Source organism: Oncorhynchus mykiss, chromosome 25 (genome assembly GCF_013265735.2).
Source record: "Oncorhynchus mykiss isolate Arlee chromosome 25, USDA_OmykA_1.1, whole genome shotgun sequence".
NCBI lineage: Eukaryota > Metazoa > Chordata > Actinopteri > Salmoniformes > Salmonidae > Oncorhynchus > Oncorhynchus mykiss.
In genome coordinates, this window is record NC_048589.1 from 29,203,301 (window position 1) to 29,212,992 (window position 9,692).

Sequence of the window (9,692 nt, forward strand, 5' to 3'; positions counted from 1 at the left end):
CAGCATTATTATGCATGTCTAACATCACGGAAGTCATTGCAGTGCAGGGAGATAACCAAGACATTAGCCATGTTCTGCATCATTACACACAGCAATTAGGGATAGATGCGTGCTGAGTGCAGACGGTTCAGCAAACATTGATGTTATCATTCTTTTAAATGCCTCACCTGATGCCAGGAGGAGAGGGGCAAAACTGGTACATGTACAAGAGTTGTAATTAGAGGTCGACCGATTAATCGGAATGGCCGATTACTTAGGGCCGATTTCAAGTTTTCACAACAATCGGAAATCGGTACTTTTGGGTGCTGATTTGCCGATTTTTAAAATCTTTATTATTATTATTTTTTATATACCTTTATTTTACTAGGCAAGTCAGTTAAGAACACATTCTTATTTTCAATGACGGCCTAGGAACGGTGGGTTAACTGCCTCGTTCAGGGGCAGAACGACAGATTTTCACCTTGTCAGCTCGGGGATCCAATCTTGCAACCTTACAGTTAACTAGTCCAACGCAATAACGACCTGCCTCTCTCTCGTTGCACTCCACAAGGAGGCTGCCTGTTACGCGAATGCAGTAAGCCAAGGTAAGTTGCTAGGTAGCATTAAACTTATCTTATAAAACAATCAATCATAATCACTAGTTAACTACACATGGTTGATGATATTACTAGATATTATCTAGCGTGTCCTGCGTTGCATATAATCAGACTGAGCATACAAGCATACAAGTATCTAAGTATCTGAGCGGTGGTAGGCAGAAGCAGCTGCGTAAACATTAATTCAAACAGCACTTTCCTGCATTTTGCCAGCAGCTCTTCGTTGTGCGTCAAGCATTGCGCTGTTTATGAATTCAAGCCTATCAACTCCCGAGATGAGGCTGGTGTAACCGAGGTGAAATGGCTAGCTAGTTAGTGCGCGCTAATAGCGTTTCAAACGTCACTCGCTCTGAGACTTGGAGTAGTTGTTCCCCTTGCTCTGCATGGGTAATGCTGCTTCGATGGTGGCTGTTGTCATTGTGTTGCTGGTTCGAGCCCAGGGAGGAGCGAGGAGAGGGACGGAAGCTATACTGTTACACTGGCAATACTAAAGTGCCTATAAGAACATCCAATAGTCAAAGGTTAATGAAATACAAATGGTATAGAGGGAAATAGTCCTAGAATTCCTATAATAACTACAAACTAAAAAAACTTCTTACCTGGGAATATTGAAGACTCATGTGAAAAGGAACCACCAGCTTTCATACGTTCTCATGTTCTGAGCAAGGAACTTAAACGTTAGCTTTCTTACATAGCACTTTTACTTTCTTCTCCAACACTTTGTTTTTGCATTATTTAAACCAAATTGAACATGTTTCATTATTTACTTGAGGCTAAATTGATTTTATTGATGTATTATATTAAATTAAAATAAGTGTTAATTCAATATTGTTGTAATTGTCATTATTACAAATACATTTCAAAAATCGTCCGATTAATTGGTATTGGCTTTTTTGGTCCTTCAATAATCGGTATCGGCGTTGAAAAATCATAATCAGTCGACCTCTAGTTGTAATGTCCTCTATGCCCTTTTCTAATTGATTAAAAACAACTAATTGGGACTTAACTGGTTTAATGACTTGGATAAGTCTGATTCCTGGAGAATCTAATAGTATTAAATGACTAATCTGAGAATGGGGATGTCTTACATCTTTAGCCAGCCAAGTCTAGCTATAGGTCTCAAACCACTAGTATTAGTATAATGTCTATGAAGAAGTAAGTTCCTGTAGCAGACTGAAGAGGTAGCCTAGCAGACAAAACAAAACGATTCAGAAAAGCACCAGGTGACTGATGCCAGTATAAAGCACCTGTCTCAGACTCCACCCATGAGTTCCAGGTGTGGTCCACCAATCTAAAAAGACCAAAACATCTGAAATGATGTATGTCCCCAACATGAAACCTCTTCATGAATAGGTATCACTGCTATTCTGACCCCCCAGGGAAGAGTAGAATTGAATAGAAATAGAATACAAACCGTATACAGTTTACCAACAAACACCACTACATCATAAAGAGAAACTTGTTTGCTTGTTGATAGTATAACGTAATCACTTTCTCCCCTGAGAATCTTGGCAGACATACTGGCATAGCTTCTAACTGAGGTTCAAGGGAGATTACATTGAATGGCAAAGCCTACTGTTGCCACAGTAGAGTAATACACATGTTGTGAATGCAGTCAACCAACACTGATGTAGCCTATAAACATATCCATCTCGCATTGTTTCCATCATTCATCCAATAACCATCCTACACAGTAGGCCTAATTAGGCTATACTGCGCTCATAAAATTACTACAGATCAAAGCGTATTCAAAAAGCAGGTCGAATCTCAATGTAACTTGAATACTATGGCGGTTTGTAACGCATGCACACCAGTTCTATGGGTAGAACACAGGTTCTTTCGCCACATAGCCCTCATAAATACACTAACTGAGATAAAAGACACACGAAACTCGCAAACGCAACCGCGTAAAGACATTCTTCACATACCAAGGTGATCAAATCACCTTTACTGTGCAAAATGTTGCTGACAAAAAGTGTCGGCGGCGGTTCACAGGGATCTTTAATTTGCTATTCTATTGACATGTTATCCCTTCGTCCCACCCATACAGCCTATCCTCAGTCATCGTATCTCATCCGTGTCGCCATAAATCATGTCAAATAATTTATCTGGAATATATTCCACTGTGGAAAAAAATACACCACTGTCATCATGTTAGTTATCTAATATCGTTTTAGCTCACCTCGTAAACAAATCCATAATCGAAGCAGTTCGACGCTTTACGCTTGTGTATTCCCCTTTAACACAATAGTTATTTGGCTGTCGTATGTGAGATCATCCCTTTTGCGCGCATGCAAATATGATCTATTATATTGACAAGATAGTTGAGTGACCGGTTTTACAATGGAAATACATGTCCTCAAAGATGGAAGGCACGCGGGAGGATTGCGAGATCAGCTCGGACCATTCTAGCCAATGAAAGTATATATAAACTATAAAACAAGTCCAGTCACTTATATCAGTACATTCGCAACAAACTACCCATTAGCCTACAAAACTTGTTTTTGATCAAATTAGCCTCACGTAACAAATTAGAAATTTCATTTTTGTTTACCAAATTCGATAAAATTCGTGGTCTTATTTTTCGTGGACAGATATTGGGCGGAGTAAACCCTCTCGCTTCGACTCTTCCTCTCTGCTCATGTTAGCGCGAACTGACCAAGGATAACAAAGCAATGTTTGTATGGGAAATGTAGTTCCATAGGAATGGCGCTCCAATGGAGAACTATGAATAGCCCTTGTAAAAAGTTTATAGTACCTTCAGAAAGTATTCACACACCTTGACTTTTTCCAAATGTTGTTGTGTTAACAGCCTGAATTTAAAATGAATTAAATTGAGACTGTGTGTCACTTGTCTACACACAATACCCCATAATGTCTAAGTGGAATTATGCTTTTTATTATTTTTACAAATTAATAAAAAATGAAAAGCTGAAATGTCTTGGGTCAATAAGTATTCAACCCCTTTGTTATGGCTAGCCTAAATAAGTTGAGGAGTAAAAATTTGCTGAATAAGTCACATAAATTGCATGGACTAATAGCGTTAAACATGATTTTTGAAGGACTACCTCATCACTGTACCCCACACACACAAATACAATTGTCTGTAATTCAGTCGAGCAGTGAATTTCAAATACAGATTCAACCACTAAGAGAAGGGAGGTTTTCAAACGCCTTGCAAACAAGGGCACCTAATGGTCAATTGTATTTTAAAGCAGACATTCAATATCCATTTGAACATGGTGAAGTTATTAATTACACTTTGGATGGTGCATCAATACACTCAGTCACAACAAAAATACAGGCATCCTTCCTAACTCAGTTGCCGGAGAGGAAGGAAAACACTCAAGGATTTCACCATGAGACCAATGGTGACTTTAAAACAGTTACAGAGTTTAATGGCAGTGAAAATTTAACGATATTTTCTTAAAACTGCAACTGGATCAACAACATTGTAGTTACTCCACAATACTAACCTTCACACATCTTGTTTGGAATAAGGCATTAAAGTAAAACAGGAAAAACGTGGCAAAGGGGCCTCCTGAGTGGCGCAGCGATCTAAGCACTGCATCACAGTGAATCGCTGTGTTAGAGGCGTCACTACAGACCGGGTTTGATCCCGGCCTGTATCACAACCGGCCATGATCGGGCGTCCCTTAAGGCACCACACAATTGGCCCAGCGTTGTCCGGGTTAGGGGAGGGTTTGGCCGGACGGGCTTTACTTGGCTCATCGCACTCTAGCGATGTGTGGTGCCTGGAAAACAACCTCTCACTCAACGTCAACAAAACAAAGGAGATGATCGTGGACTTCAGGAAACAGCAGAGGGAGCACCCCCCTATCTACATTGACGGGACCGCAGCGGAGAAGGTGGGAAGCTTCAAGTTCCTTGGCGTACATATCACTGACAAACTGAAATGGACAACCCACACAGACAGTGTGGTGACGAATACGTAACAGAGCCTCTTCAACCTCAGGAGGCTAAAGAAATTTGGCTTCTCACCTAAAACCCTCACAAACCTTTACAGATGCACAATTGAAAGCATCCTGTAGGGCTGTATCACCGCCTGGCATGGCAACTACACTGCCAGCAACTGCAGGGCTCTCCAGAGGGTGGTGCGGTATGCCCAACACATTACCGGGGGCAAACTACCCACCCTCCAGGACACCTACAGCACTTGATGTCACAGGAAGGCCAAAAAGATCATCAAGGACATCAACCACCCGAGCCACTGCCTGTTCACTCCGCTATCATCCAGAAGGCGAGGTCAGTACAGGTGCATCCAAACTGGGGTCGAGAGACTGAAAAACAGCTTCTCAAGGCCATCAGACTGTTAAACAGCCATCACTAGCACATTAGAGGCTGCTGCCTATAGGCATAGACTAGAAATCACTGGCCACTTTAAGGAATGGAACACTAGTCACTTTAATAATGTTTACATATCTGGCATTATCTCAAATGTATATACTGTAATCTATACTATTCTACGGTATCTTAGTCACTTAAAACCTCTTGAAACTCTAGGGGCAGTATTTAATTTTTGGATGAAAAACGTTCCTGTTTTAAACAAGATATTTTGTCACGAAAAGATGCTCGACTATGCATATAATTGACAGCTTTGGAAAGAAAACACTCTGACGTTTCCAAATCTGCAAAGATATTATCTGTGAGTGCCACAGAACTGATGCTACAGGCGAAACCAAGATGAAATTTCAAACAGGAAGTGCCCCAGATTTTGGAGGCGCTGTGTTCCAATGTCTCCTTATATGGCTGTGAATGCGCAATGAATGAGCCTACACTTTCTGTCGTTTCCCCAAGGTGTTTGCAGCATTGTGACGTATTTGTAGGCATATCATTGGAAAATTGACCATAAGAGACTACATTTACCAGGTGTCCGCCTGGTGTCCTCCATCGAAATTGGTGCGCAATCTCCAGCTGCAGGCATTTTTCCACGTCGTTCAGAGGAGAAACCAAACTTCCACGAGGGATATATTATCAAATAGATATGTGAAAAACACCTTGAGGATTGATTCTAAACAACGTTTGCCATGTTTCTGTCGATATTATGGAGTTAATTTGGAAAAAAGTTTGGCGTTATAATGACTGGATTTTTGGGTTTTTTTCTTAGCCAAACGTGATGAACAAAACGGAGCGATTTCTCCTACACAAATAATATTTTTGGAAAAACTGAACATTTGCTATCTAACTGAGAGTCTCCTCATTGAAAACATCCGAAGTTCTTCAAAGGTGAATGATTTTATTTGAATGCTTTTCTTGTTTTTGTGAAAATGTTGCGTGCTGAATGCTAGGCTTAATGCTATGCTAGCTATCAATACTCTTACACAAATGCTTGTTTTGCTATGGTTGAAAAGCATATTTTGAAAATCTGAGATGACAGTATTCATTTCATTTGCGATTTTCATGAATAGTTAACGTTGCGTTATGGTAATGCGCTTGAGGCTATAATTACGCTCCCGGATACGGGATTGCTCGTCGCAACAGGTTTTAATAATGTTTACATATCTTGCATTACTAATTTCATTTGTATATACTGTATTCTATACTATTCTACTGTATCTTAGTCCGTTCCGCTCTGACATCGCTCGTCCATATATGTATATAGTCTTAATTCATTCCTACTTAGATTTGTGTGTATTGGGTATATGTTGTGTCATTTGTTAGATATTACTGTACTGTTGGAGCTAGAAGCACAAGCATTTCGCTACACCCGCAATAACATCTGCTAATCACGTGTATGTGATCAATACATTTGATTTGATTTGATTTTTGGTGGGCCGTGCACCTGCAGGCTGACCTCGGTTGTCAGGTGAACTGTGTTTCCTCTAACACATTGGTGCAGCTGGCAGGTGTGTGTAAGCGAGGTTAGGCTGCATCATGTTATGGGTATGCTTCTCATCGGAAAGGACTAAGGAGTTTTTCAGGATAAAAAGAAACGGAATAGAGCTAAGCACAGGCAAGAGGAAAACTTGGCTCAGTCTGCTTTCCATCAGACACTGGGAGACAAATTCACCTTTCAGCAGGAAAATAACCTAAAACACAATGCCAAATATACACTGGAGTTGCTTACCAAGACAACATTGAATGTTCCTGAGTGGCCTAGTTATTGTTTTAATTAAACCGTCTTATAAAATATATGGCAAGACATGAACATGTCTGTCCAGCAATGATCAACAACAAACTTCACAGACCTTGAATAAATTAAAAGAGTAATGTGCAAATATTGTAAAATCCAGGTGTGCAAAGCTCTTAGAGACTGCTAAAAATGTCTCAAAACATGTTTTCGCTTTGTCATTATGGGGTATTGTGTGTAGATGGGTGAGAAAATAAATATATTTAATCCATTTTGAATTCAGGCTGTAACAAGACAATGTGGAATAAGTTAAGGGGTATAAATACTTTTCTGAAGGCCCTGTATGTGTAAGTAGCTTATTGAGAGCCTTTAAAGACTACAAGACAATGTGGCAAATCAACATGACACCATACTGTATCTTCATCTGACAGGCATCTTTCTGGAATTTAACATTATAGATATAACATAACAGAATAAAATAATACATACATCACAGTAGTTTTAACCAGTAAGTAATAAAAAGGCAACGTGAAAAGTCTTTGAAACCCTTCTACGCATTATGATGCAGAGCTGATGGGGAGCTGATGGTGGAGGGGTAACATGGGATTTATTTAGCCAAAAACAGGGCACAGACAGAATTACGGGGGATTATAGGAATAATGGTGGAATGAGAGCTGTATGGTGGAATTACAGCCATGACAGCAGCTGGTGATGCATGCAGTGCAGAGCAGACCATAGCTCCAGGATTATGGTCCATTTCGGAATACAGAGATTTACTACTGATTTTAGTCCTAAAAGTTGTTTTTGTTCCTTTTATGTATGTTGTAACTGGAAACTGTGCAACATAGCTCGACCTACAGGGGTGACTACTACTTTTAGTTCCTCACGCCTCCGATCTGGTTTATATATCCAAGGTGGATTTATTTTGGTTCAACAGTCTACTTAAACACCTTGTCCTTATCGTTTACTCACCCTTGCTTTTTCTTCATCAGCCTCATTCTTTACAGTGGTTCAAGAGATCATCACTTTGGCAAACCATCATCATCACCAGCATCATACTTTTCCTTATCATCCCTATAGAATTGATGGCTTCTCTTAGAGGCCAAGCTACCCTGTTTGCTGTCCCAGAGCCATAGCCAGCGAAGGGATTGAGGCATGCAGGGGGTGACGTCAGGGGCTGGTTGGTCTGGTTTATGTGCAGAAGGCAGCACTTCCAAAGGTTGAACTGGGTGTATTAGTGGTGCGTAAATATTTAAATTGTCCAGGCCTGCTTATTGTTCCCAGCTGGGGGGCTAATGGAGGTATATACGTGTCGTGTACAGTCAGTAAAGCTGCTCTAGGGATAAGCCCCCTGTACAGACAGACTGGTCGTTGTCGTCAGGCAGGGCAGGCAGGACTGTAAGGAGTTCAAACTAAGGTTTCTCTCTCTGGTTTACATTACTTTTTTTCTCTCTGTCTTTCTCTTCGCAGGTCTGTTCTGTTCTCTTTCTGACTTGGCTGTACTGTAACTCAACCAGATTAATTTGTTATGATGTGTTCACTTTCATTTGTTTCACCTTAAGGTCAAATATGCAGACTTGTTGACTTCATAATGATCTTTTGTTGCTATTCCTGAGACCAACACATTTGTAAAAAGAATTGCCCACCTCTGTGCAGCAAATCCAACCAGACAATGCCTCTACATCCTATAACTTTACCGTGGAGATGTGTAAGAGCTCTTTATAATGTAGATAGAACATCACTGAAACAAAAGTTTACCTTAAAAAGCTAGATTTATAGATTTAAACAAAAGGAGAAATCCACCAAGCCTTTTCCACACACACACACACACACACACACACACACACACACACACACACACACACATCAAAGGTTGTGATTGATGGAGGATTAATGATTGGTATGATAGTATGTCACGCTTTGTATAGAAATGCCTGAGAGGATTGTAGTTGGACCACAAGACTATTTCTATAAACTGTACTGTATTAGACCTATAGCTAACAGAACAAATGAAACATTATTCAGCAGACAGGCAAACTATACAGCTGTCTGCACCCTCTCTCAAATCTTTCATATTTCAAACATATAGAACTGTGCTTTTTCATTTCTTTCATCCACACTGAATATTACCAACACATTGTTTATTTCCAAACGTGTGGTAGTTTTCAATGAAAACAGCGTACAGTGTTATGTTCTTCCTATAACTCCATTACAGTAACATAGAATATAGTATGCCAATTATTATACAGTATATTGTTGTACCACCCTGTCCTTTCCTTGTCTAGAAGGTATTGTCATTGATACCTGAGGCTGAGCACCCTATTCCTTACATAGTGCACTACATTTGACCAGAAAAGTAGTATACATTGAATAGGGTGCCATCTCTGGGATGTCCACTTATGGGAGGTGAGGGATCAATCCTCTAATGCCTCTGATCTGATCTCAGATTAACCCTTAATACTCTGTCTCCTGAGGGAGGGATAATTGACCAATCAGATGCGAAAATTATCTGATGTGAAAAGATCTGATGTGATTGGTCTAAAGACCAATTAGTGGAAAAAATATCTGAATTGGTCTGCCTGTGTTGATACAGCATTAGTGGTTCTCAATGACTGTCCTTTCCAAAATACCAGTGACCCCAAAAAAAGAAAAAGAAGCACCCAAATTTCCATTGCTACAGATTATATCAAAATGATAACTCACTATATATTTTTTACTATATCATCTTTAATTGTTCCACTCATGCTGGAAATCATACTTAAATTCATGAAGCAACATAAAGGCCTGTTAGAGCTGTGACTGACATAGGGCCTTGGTGAACTGATTCCTAAGTGTGCAGTAAACATTCAATAAACTCAGCAGCCATGCCATTCCATTAAATGGTGCTTGTTATGACACTGTAGCTTGGGAGACTATAAAGAGAGTGCCTAATACATACTGTACTTACAGACAGTGAAACACATCAGGCTACTATAGGTAGAAGCAGAGCTATATTACATCTTTAT

At 40.0% G+C, this 9,692-nt stretch overlaps 1 protein-coding gene across 1 annotated transcript in view; it reads right to left on the bottom strand.

Moving 5' to 3' along the window:
- daam1a (dishevelled associated activator of morphogenesis 1a) overlaps positions 1 to 2,922 on the bottom strand; it is a 70,862-nt gene extending 67,940 nt beyond the window's left edge. Inside the window, exon 1 of the mRNA XM_036962823.1 lies at positions 2,779 to 2,922. The gene's annotated coding sequence lies outside the window, so the exon portion shown is untranslated. The remainder of the gene's footprint in view (positions 1 to 2,778) is intronic.
- Positions 2,923 to 9,692: the final 6,770 nt, after the last annotated feature.